This window comes from Megachile rotundata, unplaced genomic scaffold (genome assembly GCF_050947335.1).
Source record: "Megachile rotundata isolate GNS110a unplaced genomic scaffold, iyMegRotu1 scaffold0031, whole genome shotgun sequence".
In the NCBI taxonomy this organism is placed as follows: Eukaryota; Metazoa; Arthropoda; class Insecta; order Hymenoptera; family Megachilidae; genus Megachile; species Megachile rotundata.
This window is the reverse complement of record NW_027473328.1, coordinates 1,384,928-1,408,716: the sequence shown is the minus strand read 5'-3', so window position 1 is coordinate 1,408,716 and position 23,789 is coordinate 1,384,928. Positions and strand designations below refer to the sequence as shown.

The 23,789-nt window shown below is 29.4% G+C and overlaps 1 protein-coding gene across 1 annotated transcript in view; it reads left to right on the top strand.

Annotated features, from left to right (window-relative positions):
- Positions 1 to 23,789, top strand: part of LOC143266122 (uncharacterized) — a 199,317-nt gene that overhangs the window by 90,619 nt on the left and 84,909 nt on the right. The gene's annotated exons all lie outside the window — the stretch shown is intronic.

Here is a 23,789-nt window from a genome sequence, read left to right as displayed (position 1 = left end):
GATTGCTTTTGTATGATTGTGATTGTATAGTAGTAATTGTATGATTGTCTTCGTATGATTGTGATCGTATGATTGTGATTGTATGATTGTGATTGTATGATAGTGATTGTATGATTTGAATTGTATGATTGCGATTGTATCATTGTTTTTGTATGATTGTGATTGTATGATTGTGATTGTATGATTGTGATTGCATGATTGTGATTGAATGATTGTGATTGTATGATTGTGATTGTACGATTGTGATTGTATGATTGCGATAGTATGATTGTGATTGTATGATTGTGATTGTATAATTGTGATTGTATGATTGTGATTGTATGATTGTGATTGTATGATTGAGATTGTATGATTGTGATTGTATAGTAGTAATTGTATGATTGTCTTCGTATGATTGTGATCGTATGATTGTGATTGTATGATTGCGATTGCATGATTGTGATTGTATGATTTGAATTGTATGATTGCGATTGTATCATTGTTTTTGTATGATTGTGATTGTATGATTGTGATTGTATGATTGTGATTGCATAATTGTGATTGAATGATTGTGATTGTATGATTGTGATTGTATGATTGTGATTTTATGATTGTGAATGTATGATTGTGATTGTATTATTGTGATTGTACGACTGTGATTGTATGATTGTTTTTGTATGATTGTGATTGTATGATTGTGATTGTATGATTGTGATTGTATGATTGTGATTGTATGATTGTGATTGTATTATTGTGATTGTATGACTGTGATTGTATGATTGTTTTTGTATGATTGCGATTGTATGATTGTGATTGTATGATTGTGATTGTATGATTGTGATTGTATGATTGTGATTGTATGATTGTGATTTTATGATTGTGAATGTATGATTGTGATTGTATTATTGTGATTGTATGACTGTGATTGTATGATTGTTTTTGTATGATTGTGATTGTATGATTGTGATTGTATGATTGTGATTGTATGATTGTGATTGTATGATTGTGATTTTATGATTGTGAATGTATGATTGTGATTGCATAATTGTGATTGAATGATTGTGATTGTATGATTGTGATTGTATGATTGTGATTTTATGATTGTGAATGTATGATTGTGATTGTATTATTGTGATTGTATGATTGAGATTGTATGATTGTGATTGTATTATTGTGATTGTATGATTGTGATTGTATGATTGTGATTGTATCATTGTTTTTGTATGATTGTGATTGTATGATTGCGATTGTGTGATTGTTATTGTATGATTGTGATTGTATGATTGTGATTGTATGATTGGGATGGTATGATTGTGATTGTATGATTGTGATTGTATGATTGTGATTGTATGATTGGGATGGTATGATTGTGATTGTATGATCGAAATTGCATGATTGTGATTGTATGATTGTGATCGTATGCTTGTGATTATATGATTGTGATTGTATGATTGCGATAGTATGATTGTGATTATATGATTGTGATTGTATGATTGTGATTGTATGATTGTGATTGTTTGATTGCGATTGTATGATTGTGATTGTATGATTGTGATTTTATGATTGTGATTGTATGATTGTGATTGTATGATTGTGATTGTAAGATTGCGTGTGTATGATTGCGATTGTATGATTGTGATCGTATGATTGTGATTGTATGATTGTGATTGTATAGTAGTAATTGTATGATTGTCTTCGTATGATTGTGATCGTATGATTGTGATTGTATGATTGTGATTGTATGATTGTGATTGTATGATTGTGATTGTATGATTGTGATTGCATGATTGTGATTCAATGATTGTGATTATATTATTGTGATTGTGTGATTGTGATTGTACGATTGTGATTGTATGATTGCGATAGTATGATTGTGATTGTATGATTGTGATTGTATGATTGTGATTGTATGATTGTGATTGTATGATTGTGATTGTATGATTGTGATTGTATGATTGTTTTCGTATGATTGTGATTGTATAGTAGTAATTGTATGATTGTCTTCGTATGATTGCGATTGTATGATTGTGATTGTATGATTGTGATTGTATGATTGTGATTTTATGATTGTGAATGTATGATTGTGATTGTATTATTGTGATTGTATGACTGTGATTGTATGATTGTTTTTGTATGATTGTGATTGTATGATTGTGATTGTATGATTGTGATTGTATGACTGTGATTGTATGATTGTGATTTTATGATTGTGAATGTATGATTGTGATTGCATAATTGTGATTGAATGATTGTGATTGTATGATTGTGATTGTATGATTGTGATTTTATGATTGTGAATGTATGATTGTGATTGTATTATTGTGATTGTATGATTGTGATTGTATGATTGTGATTGTATGATTGTGATTGTATGATTGTGATTGTATGATTGTGATTGTATGATTGTGATTGTATGATTGTGATTGTATGATTGTGATTGCATGATTGTGATTCAATGATTGTGATTGTATGATTGTGATTGTACGATTGTGATTGTATGATTGCGATAGTATGATTGTGATTGTATGATTGTGATTGTATGATTGTGATTGTATGATTGTGATTGTATGATTGTGATTGTATGATTGTGATTGTATGATTGTGATTGTATGATTGTGATTGTATGATTGTGATTGTATGATTGAGATTGTATGATTGTGATTGTATTATTGTGATTGTATGATTGTGATTGTATGATTGTGATTGTATCATTGTTTTTGTATGATTGTGATTGTATGATTGCGATTGTGTGATTGTGATTGTATGATTGTGATTGTATGATTGTGATTGTATGATTGGGATGGTATGATTGTGATTGTATGATTGTGATTGTATGATTGTGATTGTATGATTGGGATGGTATGATTGTGATTGTATGATCGAAATTGCATGATTGTGATTGTATGATTGTGATCGTATGCTTGTGATTATATGATTGTGATTGTATGATTGCGATAGTATGATTGTGATTGTGTGATTGTGATTGTATGATTGTGATTGTATGATTGTGATTGTATGATTGTGATTGTTTGATTGCGATTGTATGATTGTGATTGTATGATTGTGATTTTATGATTGTGATTGTATGATTGTGATTGTATGATTGTGATTGTAAGATTGCGTGTGTATGATTGCGATTGTATGATTGTGATCGTATGATTGTGATTGTATGATTGTGATTGTATAGTAGTAATTGTATGATTGTCTTCGTATGATTGTGATCGTATGATTGTGATTGTATGATTGTGATTGTATGATTGTGATTGTATGATTGTGATTGTATGATTGTGATTGCATGATTGTGATTCAATGATTGTGATTATATTATTGTGATTGTGTGATTGTGATTGTACGATTGTGATTGTATGATTGCGATAGTATGATTGTGATTGTATGATTGTGATTGTATGATTGTGATTGTATGATTGTGATTGTATGATTGTGATTGTATGATTGTGATTGTATGATTGTGATTGTATGATTGTGATTGTATGATTGTGATTGTATGATTGTGATTGTATGATTGAGATTGTATGATTGTGATTGTATTATTGTGATTGTATGATTGTGATTGTATGATTGTGAATGTATGATTGTGATTGTATGATTGTGATTGTATGATTGTGATTGTATGATTGTGATTGTATGATTGTTTTTGTATGATTGTGATTGTATAGTAGTAATTGTATGATTGTCATCGTATGATTGTGATTGTATGATTGTTTTCGTATGATTGTGATTGTATAGTAGTAATTGTATGATTGTCTTCGTATGATTGTGATCGTATGATTGTGATTGTATGATTGTGATTGTATGATTGTGATTGTATGGTTTGAATTGTATGATTGCGATTGTATCGTTGTTTGTGTATGATTGTGATTGTATGATTGTGATTGTATGATTGTGATTGTATCATTGTGATTGTTTGATTGTGATCATATGATTGTGATTGTATGATTGTGATTGTATGATTGTGAATGTATGATTGTGATTGTATGATTGTGATTGTATGATTGTGATTGTATGATTGTTTTTGTGTGATTGTGATTGTATAGTAGTAATTGTAGGATTGTCATCGTATGATTGTGATTGTATGATTGTTTTTGTATGATTGTGATTGTATAGTAGTAATTGTATGATTGTCTTCGTATGATTGTGGTTGTATGATTGTGATTGTATCATTGCGATAGTATGATTTTGATTGTATGGTTGTGATTGTATGATTGTGATTGTATGATTGTGATTGTATGATTGCGATAGTATGATTGGGAGTGTGTGATTGTGATTGTATGATTGTGATTGTATGATTGAGATTGCATGATTGTGATTGTATTATTGTGATTGTATGATTGTGATTGTATGATTGTGATTGTATGTTTGTGAATGTATGACTGTGATTGTATGATTGTGAATGTGTGATTGTGATTGTATGATTGTTTTTGTATGATTGTGATTGTATAGTAGTAATTGTATGATTGTCATCGTATGATTGTATTTGTATGATTGTTTTTGTATGATTGTGATTGTATAGTAGTAATTGTATGATTGTCTTCGTATGATTGTGATCGTATGATTGTGATTGTATGATTGTGATTGTATGATTGTGATTGTATCATTGTTTTTGTATGATTGTGATTGTATGATTGCGATTGTGTGATTGTGATTGTATGATTGTGATTGTATGATTGTGATTGTATGATTGGGATGGTATGATTGTGATTGTATGATTGTGATTGTATGATTGTGATTGTATGATTGTGATTGTATGATTGTGATTGTATGATTGTGATTGTATGATTGTGATTGTATGATTGTGATTGTATGATTGTGATTGTATGATTGTGATTGTATGATTGTGATTGTATTATTGCGATTGTGTGATTGTGATTGTATGATTGTGATTGTATGATTGTGAATGTATGATTGTGATTGTATGATTGTGATTGTATGATTGTGATTGTATGATTGTGATTGTATGATTGTGATTGTATGATTGTTTTTGTATGATTGTGATTGTATAGTAGTAATTGTATGATTGTCATCGTATGATTGTGATTGTATGATTGTTTTCGTATGATTGTGATTGTATAGTAGTAATTGTATGATTGTCTTCGTATGATTGTGATCGTATGATTGTGATTGTATGATTGTGATTGTATGATTGTGATTGTATGATTTGAATTGTATCATTGCGATTGTATCATTGTTTGTGTATGATTGTGATTGTATGATTGTGATTGTATGATTGTGATTGTATGATTGTGATTGTATGATTGTGATTGTATGATTGTGATTGTATGATTGTGATTGCATGATTGTGATTCAATGATTGTGATTGTATGATTGTGATTGTACGATTGTGATTGTATGATTGCGATAGTATGATTGTGATTGTATGATTGTGATTGTATGATTGTGATTGTATGATTGTGATTGTATGATTGTGATTGTATGATTGTGATTGTATGATTGAGATTGTATGATTGTGATTGTATTATTGTGATTGTATGATTGTGATTGTATGATTGTGATTGTATGATTGTGAATGTATGATTGTGATTGTATGATTGTGATTGTATGACTGTGATTGTATGATTGTTTTTGTATGATTGTGATTGTATAGTAGTAATTGTATGATTGTCTTCGTATGATTGTGATCGTATGATTGTGATTGTATGATTGTGATTGTATGATTGTGATTGTATGATTGGGATGGTATGATTGTGATTGTATGATTGTGATTGTATGATTGGGATGGTATGATTGTGATTGTATGATCGAAATTGCATGATTGTGATTGTATGATTGTGATCGTATGCTTGTGATTATATGATTGTGATTGTATGATTGCGATAGTATGATTGTGATTGTATGATTGTGATTGTATGATTGTGATTGTATGGTTGTGATTGTTTGATTGCGATTGTATGATTGTGATTGTATGATTGTGATTGTATTATTGTGATTGTATGATTGTGATTGTATGATTGTGATTGTATGATTGTGAATGTATGATTGTGATTGTATGATTGTGATTGTATGACTGTGATTGTATGATTGTTTTTGTATGATTGTGATTGTATAGTAGTAATTGTATGATTGTCTTCGTATGATTGTGATCGTATGATTGTGATTGTATGATTGTGATTGTATGATTGTGATTGTATGATTGTGATTGTATCATTGTTTTTGTATGATTGTGATTGTATGACTGCGATTGTGTGATTGTGATTGTATGATTGGGATGGTATGATTGTGATTGTATGATTGTGATTGTATAATTGTGATTGCATGATTGTGATTGTATGATTGTGATTGTATGATTGCGATTGTATGATTGTGATTGCATGATTGTGATTGAATGATTGTGATTGTATGATTGTGATTGTACGATTGTGATTGTATGATTGCGATAGTATGATTGTGATTGTATGATTGTGTTTGTATGATTGTGATTGTATGATTGTGATTGTATGATTGCGATTGTATGATTGAGATTGTATGATTGTGATTGTATTATTGTGATTGTATGATTGTGATTGTATGATTGTGATTGTATGATTGTGAATGTATGATTGTGATTGTATGATTGTGATTGTATGATTGTGATTGTATGATTGTTTTTGTATGATTGTGATTGTATAGTAGTAATTGTATGATTGTCATCGTATGATTGTGATTGTATGATTGCTTTTGTATGATTGTGATTGTATAGTAGTAATTGTATGATTGTCTTCGTATGATTGTGATCGTATGATTGTGATTGTATGATTGTGATTGTATGATAGTGATTGTATGATTTGAATTGTATGATTGCGATTGTATCATTGTTTTTGTATGATTGTGATTGTATGATTGTGATTGTATGATTGTGATTGCATGATTGTGATTGAATGATTGTGATTGTATGATTGTGATTGTACGATTGTGATTGTATGATTGCGATAGTATGATTGTGATTGTATGATTGTGATTGTATAATTGTGATTGTATGATTGTGATTGTATGATTGTGATTGTATGATTGAGATTGTATGATTGTGATTGTATAGTAGTAATTGTATGATTGTCTTCGTATGATTGTGATCGTATGATTGTGATTGTATGATTGCGATTGCATGATTGTGATTGTATGATTTGAATTGTATGATTGCGATTGTATCATTGTTTTTGTATGATTGTGATTGTATGATTGTGATTGTATGATTGTGATTGCATAATTGTGATTGAATGATTGTGATTGTATGATTGTGATTGTATGATTGTGATTTTATGATTGTGAATGTATGATTGTGATTGTATTATTGTGATTGTACGACTGTGATTGTATGATTGTTTTTGTATGATTGTGATTGTATGATTGTGATTGTATGATTGTGATTGTATGATTGTGATTGTATGATTGTGATTGTATTATTGTGATTGTATGACTGTGATTGTATGATTGTTTTTGTATGATTGCGATTGTATGATTGTGATTGTATGATTGTGATTGTATGATTGTGATTGTATGATTGTGATTTTATGATTGTGAATGTATGATTGTGATTGTATTATTGTGATTGTATGACTGTGATTGTATGATTGTTTTTGTATGATTGTGATTGTATGATTGCGATAGTATGATTGTGATTGTATGATTGTGATTGTATGATTGTGATTGTATCATTGTTTTTGTATGATTGTGATTGTATGACTGCGATTGTGTGATTGTGATTGTATGATTGGGATGGTATGATTGTGATTGTATGATTGTGATTGTATAATTGTGATTGCATGATTGTGATTGTATGATTGTGATTGTATAATTGTGATTGTATGATTGTGATTGTATGATTGTGATTGTATGATTGAGATTGTATGATTGTGATTGTATAGTAGTAATTGTATGATTGTCTTCGTATGATTGTGATCGTATGATTGTGATTGTATGATTGCGATTGCATGATTGTGATTGTATGATTTGAATTGTATGATTGCGATTGTATCATTGTTTTTGTATGATTGTGATTGTATGATTGTGATTGTATGATTGTGATTGCATGATTGTGATTCAATGATTGTGATTGTATGATTGTGATTGTACGATTGTGATTGTATGATTGCGATAGTATGATTGTGATTGTATGATTGTGATTGTATGATTGTGATTGTATGATTGTGATTGTATGATTGTGATTGTATGATTGTGATTGTATGATTGTGATTGTATGATTGTGATTGTATGATTGTGATTGTATGATTGTGATTGTATGATTGAGATTGTATGATTGTGATTGTATTATTGTGATTGTATGATTGTGATTGTATGATTGTGATTGTATCATTGTTTTTGTATGATTGTGATTGTATGATTGCGATTGTGTGATTGTGATTGTATGATTGTGATTGTATGATTGTGATTGTATGATTGGGATGGTATGATTGTGATTGTATGATTGTGATTGTATGATTGTGATTGTATGATTGGGATGGTATGATTGTGATTGTATGATCGAAATTGCATGATTGTGATTGTATGATTGTGATCGTATGCTTGTGATTATATGATTGTGATTGTATGATTGCGATAGTATGATTGTGATTGTGTGATTGTGATTGTATGATTGTGATTGTATGATTGTGATTGTATGATTGTGATTGTTTGATTGCGATTGTATGATTGTGATTGTATGATTGTGATTTTATGATTGTGATTGTATGATTGTGATTGTATGATTGTGATTGTAAGATTGCGTGTGTATGATTGCGATTGTATGATTGTGATCGTATGATTGTGATTGTATGATTGTGATTGTATAGTAGTAATTGTATGATTGTCTTCGTATGATTGTGATCGTATGATTGTGATTGTATGATTGTGATTGTATGATTGTGATTGTATGATTGTGATTGTATGATTGTGATTGCATGATTGTGATTCAATGATTGTGATTATATTATTGTGATTGTGTGATTGTGATTGTACGATTGTGATTGTATGATTGCGATAGTATGATTGTGATTGTATGATTGTGATTGTATGATTGTGATTGTATGATTGTGATTGTATGATTGTGATTGTATGATTGTGATTGTATGATTGTGATTGTATGATTGTGATTGTATGATTGTGATTGTATGATTGTGATTGTATGATTGTGATTGTATGATTGAGATTGTATGATTGTGATTGTATTATTGTGATTGTATGATTGTGATTGTATGATTGTGAATGTATGATTGTGATTGTATGATTGTGATTGTATGATTGTGATTGTATGATTGTTTTTGTATGATTGTGATTGTATAGTAGTAATTGTATGATTGTCATCGTATGATTGTGATTGTATGATTGTTTTCGTATGATTGTGATTGTATAGTAGTAATTGTATGATTGTCTTCGTATGATTGTGATCGTATGATTGTGATTGTATGATTGTGATTGTATGATTGTGATTGTATGGTTTGAATTGTATGATTGCGATTGTATCGTTGTTTGTGTATGATTGTGATTGTATGATTGTGATTGTATGATTGTGATTGTATCATTGTGATTGTTTGATTGTGATCATATGATTGTGATTGTATGATTGTGATTGTATGATTGTGAATGTATGATTGTGATTGTATGATTGTGATTGTATGATTGTGATTGTATGATTGTTTTTGTGTGATTGTGATTGTATAGTAGTAATTGTAGGATTGTCATCGTATGATTGTGATTGTATGATTGTTTTTGTATGATTGTGATTGTATAGTAGTAATTGTATGATTGTCTTCGTATGATTGTGGTTGTATGATTGTGATTGTATCATTGCGATAGTATGATTTTGATTGTATGGTTGTGATTGTATGATTGTGATTGTATGATTGTGATTGTATGATTGCGATAGTATGATTGGGAGTGTGTGATTGTGATTGTATGATTGTGATTGTATGATTGAGATTGCATGATTGTGATTGTATTATTGTGATTGTATGATTGTGATTGTATGATTGTGATTGTATGTTTGTGAATGTATGACTGTGATTGTATGATTGTGAATGTGTGATTGTGATTGTATGATTGTTTTTGTATGATTGTGATTGTATAGTAGTAATTGTATGATTGTCATCGTATGATTGTATTTGTATGATTGTTTTTGTATGATTGTGATTGTATAGTAGTAATTGTATGATTGTCTTCGTATGATTGTGATCGTATGATTGTGATTGTATGATTGTGATTGTATGATTGTGATTGTATCATTGTTTTTGTATGATTGTGATTGTATGATTGCGATTGTGTGATTGTGATTGTATGATTGTGATTGTATGATTGTGATTGTATGATTGGGATGGTATGATTGTGATTGTATGATTGTGATTGTATGATTGTGATTGTATGATTGTGATTGTATGATTGTGATTGTATGATTGTGATTGTATGATTGTGATTGTATGATTGTGATTGTATGATTGTGATTGTATGATTGTGATTGTATGATTGTGATTGTATTATTGCGATTGTGTGATTGTGATTGTATGATTGTGATTGTATGATTGTGAATGTATGATTGTGATTGTATGATTGTGATTGTATGATTGTGATTGTATGATTGTGATTGTATGATTGTGATTGTATGATTGTTTTTGTATGATTGTGATTGTATAGTAGTAATTGTATGATTGTCATCGTATGATTGTGATTGTATGATTGTTTTCGTATGATTGTGATTGTATAGTAGTAATTGTATGATTGTCTTCGTATGATTGTGATCGTATGATTGTGATTGTATGATTGTGATTGTATGATTGTGATTGTATGATTTGAATTGTATCATTGCGATTGTATCATTGTTTGTGTATGATTGTGATTGTATGATTGTGATTGTATGATTGTGATTGTATGATTGTGATTGTATGATTGTGATTGTATGATTGTGATTGTATGATTGTGATTGCATGATTGTGATTCAATGATTGTGATTGTATGATTGTGATTGTACGATTGTGATTGTATGATTGCGATAGTATGATTGTGATTGTATGATTGTGATTGTATGATTGTGATTGTATGATTGTGATTGTATGATTGTGATTGTATGATTGTGATTGTATGATTGAGATTGTATGATTGTGATTGTATTATTGTGATTGTATGATTGTGATTGTATGATTGTGATTGTATGATTGTGAATGTATGATTGTGATTGTATGATTGTGATTGTATGACTGTGATTGTATGATTGTTTTTGTATGATTGTGATTGTATAGTAGTAATTGTATGATTGTCTTCGTATGATTGTGATCGTATGATTGTGATTGTATGATTGTGATTGTATGATTGTGATTGTATGATTGGGATGGTATGATTGTGATTGTATGATTGTGATTGTATGATTGGGATGGTATGATTGTGATTGTATGATCGAAATTGCATGATTGTGATTGTATGATTGTGATCGTATGCTTGTGATTATATGATTGTGATTGTATGATTGCGATAGTATGATTGTGATTGTATGATTGTGATTGTATGATTGTGATTGTATGGTTGTGATTGTTTGATTGCGATTGTATGATTGTGATTGTATGATTGTGATTGTATTATTGTGATTGTATGATTGTGATTGTATGATTGTGATTGTATGATTGTGAATGTATGATTGTGATTGTATGATTGTGATTGTATGACTGTGATTGTATGATTGTTTTTGTATGATTGTGATTGTATAGTAGTAATTGTATGATTGTCTTCGTATGATTGTGATCGTATGATTGTGATTGTATGATTGTGATTGTATGATTGTGATTGTATGATTGTGATTGTATCATTGTTTTTGTATGATTGTGATTGTATGACTGCGATTGTGTGATTGTGATTGTATGATTGGGATGGTATGATTGTGATTGTATGATTGTGATTGTATAATTGTGATTGCATGATTGTGATTGTATGATTGTGATTGTATGATTGTGATTGTATGATTGTGATTGCATGATTGTGATTGAATGATTGTGATTGTATGATTGTGATTGTACGATTGTGATTGTATGATTGCGATAGTATGATTGTGATTGTATGATTGTGTTTGTATGATTGTGATTGTATGATTGTGATTGTATGATTGCGATTGTATGATTGAGATTGTATGATTGTGATTGTATTATTGTGATTGTATGATTGTGATTGTATGATTGTGATTGTATGATTGTGAATGTATGATTGTGATTGTATGATTGTGATTGTATGATTGTGATTGTATGATTGTTTTTGTATGATTGTGATTGTATAGTAGTAATTGTATGATTGTCATCGTATGATTGTGATTGTATGATTGCTTTTGTATGATTGTGATTGTATAGTAGTAATTGTATGATTGTCTTCGTATGATTGTGATCGTATGATTGTGATTGTATGATTGTGATTGTATGATAGTGATTGTATGATTTGAATTGTATGATTGCGATTGTATCATTGTTTTTGTATGATTGTGATTGTATGATTGTGATTGTATGATTGTGATTGCATGATTGTGATTGAATGATTGTGATTGTATGATTGTGATTGTACGATTGTGATTGTATGATTGCGATAGTATGATTGTGATTGTATGATTGTGATTGTATAATTGTGATTGTATGATTGTGATTGTATGATTGTGATTGTATGATTGAGATTGTATGATTGTGATTGTATAGTAGTAATTGTATGATTGTCTTCGTATGATTGTGATCGTATGATTGTGATTGTATGATTGCGATTGCATGATTGTGATTGTATGATTTGAATTGTATGATTGCGATTGTATCATTGTTTTTGTATGATTGTGATTGTATGATTGTGATTGTATGATTGTGATTGCATAATTGTGATTGAATGATTGTGATTGTATGATTGTGATTGTATGATTGTGATTTTATGATTGTGAATGTATGATTGTGATTGTATTATTGTGATTGTACGACTGTGATTGTATGATTGTTTTTGTATGATTGTGATTGTATGATTGTGATTGTATGATTGTGATTGTATGATTGTGATTGTATGATTGTGATTGTATTATTGTGATTGTATGACTGTGATTGTATGATTGTTTTTGTATGATTGCGATTGTATGATTGTGATTGTATGATTGTGATTGTATGATTGTGATTGTATGATTGTGATTTTATGATTGTGAATGTATGATTGTGATTGTATTATTGTGATTGTATGACTGTGATTGTATGATTGTTTTTGTATGATTGTGATTGTATGATTGTGATTGTATGATTGTGATTGTATGATTGTGATTGTATGATTGTGATTTTATGATTGTGAATGTATGATTGTGATTGCATAATTGTGATTGAATGATTGTGATTGTATGATTGTGATTGTATGATTGTGATTTTATGATTGTGAATGTATGATTGTGATTGTATTATTGTGATTGTATGATTGAGATTGTATGATTGTGATTGTATTATTGTGATTGTATGATTGTGATTGTATGATTGTGATTGTATCATTGTTTTTGTATGATTGTGATTGTATGATTGCGATTGTGTGATTGTTATTGTATGATTGTGATTGTATGATTGTGATTGTATGATTGGGATGGTATGATTGTGATTGTATGATTGTGATTGTATGATTGTGATTGTATGATTGGGATGGTATGATTGTGATTGTATGATCGAAATTGCATGATTGTGATTGTATGATTGTGATCGTATGCTTGTGATTATATGATTGTGATTGTATGATTGCGATAGTATGATTGTGATTATATGATTGTGATTGTATGATTGTGATTGTATGATTGTGATTGTATGATTGTGATTGTTTGATTGCGATTGTATGATTGTGATTGTATGATTGTGATTTTATGATTGTGATTGTATGATTGTGATTGTATGATTGTGATTGTAAGATTGCGTGTGTATGATTGCGATTGTATGATTGTGATCGTATGATTGTGATTGTATGATTGTGATTGTATAGTAGTAATTGTATGATTGTCTTCGTATGATTGTGATCGTATGATTGTGATTGTATGATTGTGATTGTATGATTGTGATTGTATGATTGTGATTGTATGATTGTGATTGCATGATTGTGATTCAATGATTGTGATTATATTATTGTGATTGTGTGATTGTGATTGTACGATTGTGATTGTATGATTGCGATAGTATGATTGTGATTGTATGATTGTGATTGTATGATTGTGATTGTATGATTGTGATTGTATGATTGTGATTGTATGATTGTGATTGTATGATTGTGATTGTATGATTGTGATTGTATGATTGAGATTGTATGATTGTGATTGTATTATTGTGATTGTATGATTGTGATTGTATGATTGTGAATGTATGATTGTGATTGTATGATTGTGATTGTATGATTGTGATTGTATGATTGTTTTTGTATGATTGTGATTGTATAGTAGTAATTGTATGATTGTCATCGTATGATTGTGATTGTATGATTGTTTTCGTATGATTGTGATTGTATAGTAGTAATTGTATGATTGTCTTCGTATGATTGTGATCGTATGATTGTGATTGTATGATTGTGATTGTATGATTGTGATTGTATGGTTTGAATTGTATGATTGCGATTGTATCGTTGTTTGTGTATGATTGTGATTGTATGATTGTGATTGTATGATTGTGATTGTATTATTGTGATTGTATGATTGTGATTGCATGATTGTGATTCAATGATTGTGATTGTATGATTGTGACTGTACGATTGTGATTGTATGATTGCGATAGTATGATTGTGATTGTATGATTGTGATTGTATGATTGAGATTGTATGATTGTGATTGTATTATTGTGATTGTATGATTGTGATTGTATGATTGTGATTGTATGATTGTGATTGTATGATTGCAATAGTATGATTGTGATTGTATGATTGTGATTGTATGATTGTGATTGTATGATTGTGTTTGTATGATTGCGATTGTACGATTGTGATTGTATGATTGTGATTGCATGATTGTGATTGTATGATTGTGATTGTATGATTGTGATTGTATGATTGTGAATGTATGATTGTGATTGTATGATTGTGATTGTATGATTGTGATTGTATGATTGTGATTGTATGATTGTTTTTGTATGATTGTGATTGTATAGTAGTAATTGTATGATTGTCATCGTATGATTGTGATTGTATGATTGCTTTTGTATGATTGTGATTGTATAGTAGTAATTGTATGATTGTCTTCGTATGATTGTGATCGTATGATTGTGATTGTATGATTGTGATTGTATGATTGTGATTGTATGATTGTGATTGTATCATTGTGATTGTTTGATTGTGAACATATGATTGTGATTGTATGATTGTGATTGTATGATTGTGATTGTATGATTGTGATTGTATGATTGTGAATGTATGATTGTGATTGTATGATTGTGATTGTATGATTGTGATTGTATGATTGTTTTTGTGTGATTGTGATTGTATAGTAGTAATTGTAGGATTGTCATCGTATGATTGTGATTGTATGATTGTTTTTGTATGATTGTGATTGTATAGTAGTAATTGTATGATTGTCTTCGTATGATTGTGATCGTATGGTTGTGTATGTATGATTGTGATTGTATGATTGTGATTGTATGATTGTGATTGTATGATTGTGCTTCTATGATTGTTTTTGTATGATTGTGATTGTATAGTAGTAATTGTATGATTGTCATCGTATGATTGTGATTGTATGATTGTTTTTGTATGACTGTGATTGTATGATTGTGATTGTATGATTGAGATTGTATGATTGTGATTGTATTATTGTGATTGTATGATTGTGAATGTATGATTGTGATTGTATGATTGTGATTGTATGACTGTGATTGTATGATTGTTTTTGTATGATTGTGATTGTATAGTAGTAATTGTATGATTGTCTTCGTATGATTGTGATCGTATGGTTGTGTATGTATGATTGTGATTGTATGATTGTGATTGTATGATTGTGATTGTATGATTGTGAATGTATGATTGTGATTGTATTATTGTGATTGTACGACTGTGATTGTATGATTGTTTTTGTATGATTGTGATTGTATGATTGTGATTGTATGATTGTGATTGTATGATTGTGATTGTATGATTGTGATTGTATTATTGTGATTGTATGACTGTGATTGTATGATTGTTTTTGTATGATTGCGATTGTATGATTGTGATTGTATGATTGTGATTGTATGATTGTGATTGTATGATTGTGATTTTATGATTGTGAATGTATGATTCTGATTGTATTATTGTGATTGTATGACTGTGATTGTATGATTGTTTTTGTATGATTGTGATTGTATGATTGTGATTGTATGATTGTGATTGTATGATTGTGATTGTATGATTGTGATTTTATGATTGTGAATGTATGATTGTGATTGCATAATTGTGATTGAATGATTGTGATTGTATGATTGTGATTGTATGATTGTGATTTTATGATTGTGAATGTATGATTGTGATTGTATTATTGTGATTGTATGATTGTGATTGTATGATTGTGATTGTATGATTGTGATTGTATGATTGTGATTGTATGATTGTGATTGTATGATTGTGATTGTATGATTGTGATTGTATGATTGTGATTGCATGATTGTGATTCAATGATTGTGATTGTATGATTGTGATTGTATGATTGTGATTGTATGATTGTGATTGTATGATTGTGATTGTGTGATTGTGATTGTATGATTGTGATTGTATGATTGTGATTGTATGATTGTGATTGTATGATTGAGATTGTATTATTGTGATTGTATGATTGTGATTGTATGATTGTGATTGTATCATTGTTTTTGTATGATTGTGATTGTATGATTGCGATTGTGTGATTGTTATTGTATGATTGTGATTGTATGATTGTGATTGTATGATTGGGATGGTATGATTGTGATTGTATGATTGTGATTGTATGATTGTGATTGTATGATTGGGATGGTATGATTGTGATTGTATGATCGAAATTGCATGATTGTGATTGTATGATTGTGATCGTATGCTTGTGATTATATGATTGTGATTGTATGATTGCGATAGTATGATTGTGATTGTATGATTGTGATTGTATGATTGTGATTGTATGATTGTGATTGTATGATTGTGATTGTTTGATTGCGATTGTATGATTGTGATTGTATGATTGTGATTTTATGATTGTGATTGTATGATTGTGATTGTATGATTGTGATTGTAAGATTGCGTGTGTATGATTGCGATTGTATGATTGTGATCGTATGATTGTGATTGTATGATTGTGATTGTATAGTAGTAATTGTATGATTGTCTTCGTATGATTGTGATCGTATGATTGTGATTGTATGATTGTGATTGTATGATTGTGATTGTATGATTGTGATTGTATGATTGTGATTGCATGATTGTGATTCAATGATTGTGATTATATTATTGTGATTGTGTGATTGTGATTGTACGATTGTGATTGTATGATTGCGATAGTATGATTGTGATTGTATGATTGTGATTGTATGATTGTGATTGTATGATTGTGATTGTATGATTGTGATTGTATGATTGTGATTGTATGATTGTGATTGTATGATTGTGATTGTATGATTGTGATTGTATGATTGAGATTGTATGATTGTGATTGTATTATTGTGATTGTATGATTGTGATTGTATGATTGTGAATGTATGATTGTGATTGTATGATTGTGATTGTATGATTGTGATTGTATGATTGTTTTTGTATGATTGTGATTGTATAGTAGTAATTGTATGATTGTCATCGTATGATTGTGATTGTATGATTGTTTTCGTATGATTGTGATTGTATAGTAGTAATTGTATGATTGTCTTCGTATGATTGTGATCGTATGATTGTGATTGTATGATTGTGATTGTATGATTGTGATTGTATGGTTTGAATTGTATGATTGCGATTGTATCGTTGTTTGTGTATGATTGTGATTGTATGATTGTGATTGTATGATTGTGATTGTATTATTGTGATTGTATGATTGTGATTGCATGATTGTGATTCAATGATTGTGATTGTATGATTGTGATTGTACGATTGTGATTGTATGATTGCGATAGTATGATTGTGATTGTATGATTGTGATTGTATGATTGAGATTGTATGATTGTGATTGTATTATTGTGATTGTATGATTGTGATTGTATGATTGTGATTGTATGATTGTGATTGTATGATTGCAATAGTATGATTGTGATTGTATGATTGTGATTGTATGATTGTGATTGTATGATTGTGTTTGTATGATTGCGATTGTACGATTGTGATTGTATGATTGTGATTGCATGATTGTGATTGTATGATTGTGATTGTATGATTGTGATTGTATGATTGTGAATGTATGATTGTGATTGTATGATTGTGATTGTATGATTGTGATTGTATGATTGTGATTGTATGATTGTTTTTGTATGATTGTGATTGTATAGTAGTAATTGTATGATTGTCATCGTATGATTGTGATTGTATGATTGCTTTTGTATGATTGTGATTGTATAGTAGTAATTGTATGATTGTCTTCGTATGATTGTGATCGTATGATTGTGATTGTATGATTGTGATTGTATGATTGTGATTGTATGATTGTGATTGTATCATTGTGATTGTTTGATTGTGAACATATGATTGTGATTGTATGATTGTGATTGTATGATTGTGATTGTATGATTGTGAATGTATGATTGTGATTGTATGATTGTGATTGTATGATTGTGATTGTATGATTGTTTTTGTGTGATTGTGATTGTATAGTAGTAATTGTAGGATTGTCATCGTATGATTGTGATTGTATGATTGTTTTTGTATGATTGTGATTGTATAGTAGTAATTGTATGATTGTCTTCGTATGATTGTGATCGTATGGTTGTGTATGTATGATTGTGATTGTATGATTGTGATTGTATGATTGTGATTGTATGATTGTGCTTCTATGATTGTTTTTGTATGATTGTGATTGTATAGTAGTAATTGTATGATTGTCATCGTATGATTGTGATTGTATGATTGTTTTTGTATGACTGTGATTGTATGATTGTGATTGTATGATTGAGATTGTATGATTGTGATTGTATTATTGTGATTGTATGATTGTGAATGTATGATTGTGATTGTATGATTGTGATTGTATGACTGTGATTGTATGATTGTTTTTGTATGATTGTGATTGTATAGTAGTAATTGTATGATTGTCTTCGTATGATTGTGATCGTATGGTTGTGTATGTATGATTGTGATTGTATGATTGTGATTGTATGATTGTGATTGTATGATTGTGATTGTATGATTGTGATTGCATGATTGTGATTGAATGATTGTGATTGTATGATTGTGATTGTACGATTGTGATTGTATGATTGTGATTGCATGATTGTGATTGAATGATTGTGATTGTATGATTGTGATTGTACGATTGTGATTGTATGATTGCGATAGTATGATTGTGATTGTATGATTGTGTTTGTATGATTGTGATTGTATAGTAGTAATTGTATGATTGTCATCGTATGATTGTGATTGTATGATTGCTTTTGTATGATTGTGATTGTATAGTAGTAATTGTATGATTGTCTTCGTATGATTGTGATCGTATGATTGTGATTGTATGATTGTGATTGTATGATTGTGATTGTATGATTGTGATTGTATCATTGTGATTGTTTGATTGTGATCATATGATTGTGATTGTATGATTGTGATTGTATGATTGTGAATGTATGATTGTATTTGTATGATTGTGATTGTATGGTTGTGATTGTATGATTGTTTTTGTGTGATTGTGATTGTATAGTAGTAATTGTATGATTGTCATCGTATGATTGTGTTTGTATGATTGTTTTTGTATGATTGTGATTGTATAGTAGTAATTGTATGATTGTCTTCGTATGATTGTGATCGTATGATTGTGATTGTATGATTGCGATTGCATGATTGTGATTGTATCATTGTTTTTGTATGATTGTGATTGTATGATTGCGATTGTGTGATTGTGATTGTATGATTGTGATTGTATGATTGTGATTGTATGATTGAGATTGTATGTTTGTGATTGTATTATTGTGATTGTATGATTGTGATTGTATGATTGTGATTGTATGATTGTGAATGTATGATTGTGATTGTATGATTGTGATTGTATAGTAGTAATTGTATGATTGTCTTCGTATGATTGTGATCGTATGATTGTGATTGTATGATTGTGATTGTATGATTGTGATTGTATGATTGTGATTGTATGATTGTGATTGTATCATTGTTTTTGTATGATTGTGATTCTATGATTGCGATTGTGTGATTGTGATTGTATGATTGGGATGGTATGATTGTGATTGTATGATTGTGATTGTATGATTGTGATTGCATGATTGTGATTGTATGATTGTGATTGTATGATTGTGATTGTATAATTGTGATTGCATGATTGTGATTGTATGATTGTGATTGCATGATTGTGATTGAATGATTGTGATTGTATGATTGTGATTGTACGATTGTGATTGTATGATTGCGATAGTATGATTGTGATTGTATGATTGTGTTTGTATGATTGTGATTGTATGATTGTGATTGTATGATTGTGATTGTATGATTGCGATTGTATGATTGAGATTGTATGATTGTGATTGTATTATTGTGATTGTATGATTGTGATTGTATGATTGAGATTGTATGATTGTGATTGTATTATTGTGATTGTATGATTGTGATTGTATGATTGTGATTGTATGATTGTGAATGTATGATTGTGATTGTATGATTGTGATTGTATGATTGTGCTTGTATGATTGTTTTTGTATGATTGTGATTGTATAGTAGTAATTGTATGATTGTCATCGTATGATTGTGATTGTATGATTGTTTTTGTATGATTGTGATTGTATAGTAGTAATTGTATGATTGTCTTCGTATGATTGTGATCGTATGATTGTGATTGTATGATTGCGATTGTATGATTTGAATTGTATGATTGCGATTGTATCAGTGTTTTTGTATGATTGTGATTGTATGATTGTGATTGCATGATTGTGATTGAATGATTGTGATTATATGATTGTGATTGTACGATTGTGATTGTATGATTGCGATAGTATGATTGTGATTGTATGATTGTGATCGTATGATTGTGATTGTATGATTGTGATTGTATGATTGTGATTGTATGATTGTGATTGTATGATTGTGATTGTATGATTGTGATTGTACCATTGTGATTGTATGATTGCGATAGTATGATTGTGATTGTATGATTGTGATTGTATGATTGTGATTGTATGATTGTGATTGTATCATTGTTTTTGTATGATTGTGATTGTATGATTGCGATTGTGTAATTGTGATTGTATGATTGTGATTGTATGATTGTGATTGTATGATTGTGATTGTATGATTGTGATTGTATGTTCGGGATGGTATGATTGTGATTGTATGATTGTGATTGTATGATTGTGATTGTATGATTGGGATGGTATGATTGTGATTGTATGATCGAAATTGCATGATTGTGATTGTATGATTGTGATCGTATGCTTGTGATTATATGATTGTGATTGTATGATTGCAATAGTATGATTGTGATTGTATGATTGTGATTGTATGATTGTGATTGTATGATTGTGTTTGTATGATTGCGATTGTATGATTTTGATTGTATGATTGAGATTGTATGATTGTGATTGTATTATTGTGATTGTATGATTGTGATTGTATGATTGTGATTGTATGATTGTGATTGTATGATTGTGATTGTATGATTGTGATTGCATGATTGTGATTGAATGATTGTGATTGTATGATTGTTTTTGTATGATTGTGATTGTATAGTAGTAATTGTATGATTGTCATCGTATGATTGTGATTGTATGATTGCTTTTTTATGATTGTGATTGTATAGTAGTAATTGTATGATTGTCTTCGTATGATTGTGATCGTATGATTGTGATTGTATGATTGTGATTGTATAGTAGTAATTGTATGATTGTCTTCGTATGATTGTGATCGTATGATTGTGATTGTATGATTGTGATTGTATGATTGTGATTGTATGATTGTGATTGTATGATTGTGATTGTATGATTGTGATTGCATGATTGTGATTCAATGATTGTGATTATATTATTGTGATTGTGTGATTGTGATTGTACGATTGTGATTGTATGATTGCGATAGTATGATTGTGATTGTATGATTGTGATTGTATGATTGTGATTGTATGATTGTGATTGTATGATTGTGATTGTATGATTGTGATTGTATGATTGTGATTGTATGATTGTGATTGTATGATTGTGATTGTATGATTGTGATTGTATGATTGTGATTGTATGATTGTGATTGTATGATTGAGATTGTATGATTGTGATTGTATTATTGTGATTGTATGATTGTGATTGTATGATTGTGAATGTATGATTGTGATTGTATGATTGTGATTGTATGATTGTGATTGTATGATTGTTTTTGTATGATTGTGATTGTATAGTAGTAATTGTATGATTGTCATCGTATGATTGTGATTGTATGATTGTTTTCGTATGATTGTGATTGTATGATTGTTTTCGTATGATTGTGATTGTATAGTAGTAATTGTATGATTGTCTTCGTACGATTGTGATCGTATGATTGTGATTGTATGATTGTGATTGTATGATTGTGATTGTATGGTTTGAATTGTATGATTGCGATTGTATCGTTGTTTGTGTATGATTGTGATTGTATGATTGTGATTGTATGATTGTGATTGTATTATTGTGATTGTATGATTGTGATTGCATGATTGTGATTCAATGATTGTGATTGTATGATTGTGATTGTACGATTGTGATTGTATGATTGCGATAGTATGATTGTGATTGTATGATTGTGATTGTATGATTGAGATTGTATGATTGTGATTGTATTATTGTGATTGTATGATTGTGATTGTATGATTGTGATTGTATGATTGTGATTGTATGATTGCAATAGTATGATTGTGATTGTATGATTGTGATTGTATGATTGTGATTGTATGATTGTGTTTGTATGATTGCGATTGTATGATTGTGATTGTATGATTGTGATTGCATGATTGTGATTGTATGGTTGTGATTGTATGATTGTGATTGTATGATTGTGAATGTATGATTGTGATTGTATGATTGTGATTGTATGATTGTGATTGTATGATTGTGATTGTATGATTGTTTTTGTGTGATTGTGATTGTATAGTAGTAATTGTAGGATTGTCATCGTATGATTGTGATTGTATGATTGTTTTTGTATGATTGTGATTGTATAGTAGTAATTGTATGATTGTCTTCGTATGATTGTGATCGTATGATTGTGATTGTATGATTGTGATAGTATGACTGTGATTGTATGATTGTGATTGTATGATTGGGATGGTATGATTGTGATTGTATGATTGTGATTGTATGATTGTGATTGTATGATTGGGATGGTATGATTGTGATTGTGTGATCGAAATTGCATGATTGTGATTGTATGATTGTGATCGTATGCTTGTGATTATATGATTGTGATTGTATGATTGTGATAGTATGACTGTGATTGTATGATTGTGATTGTATGATTGGGATGGTATGATTGTGATTGTATGATTGTGATTGTATGATTGTGATTGTATTATTGTGATTGTATGATTGTGATTGTATGATTGTGATTGTATGATTGTGAATGTATGATTGTGATTGTATGATTGTGATTGTATGATTGTGATTGTATGATTGTGATTGTATGATTGTTTTTGTATGATTGTGATTGTATAGTAGTAATTGTATGATTGTCATCGTATGATTGTGATTGTATGATTGCTTTTGTATGAT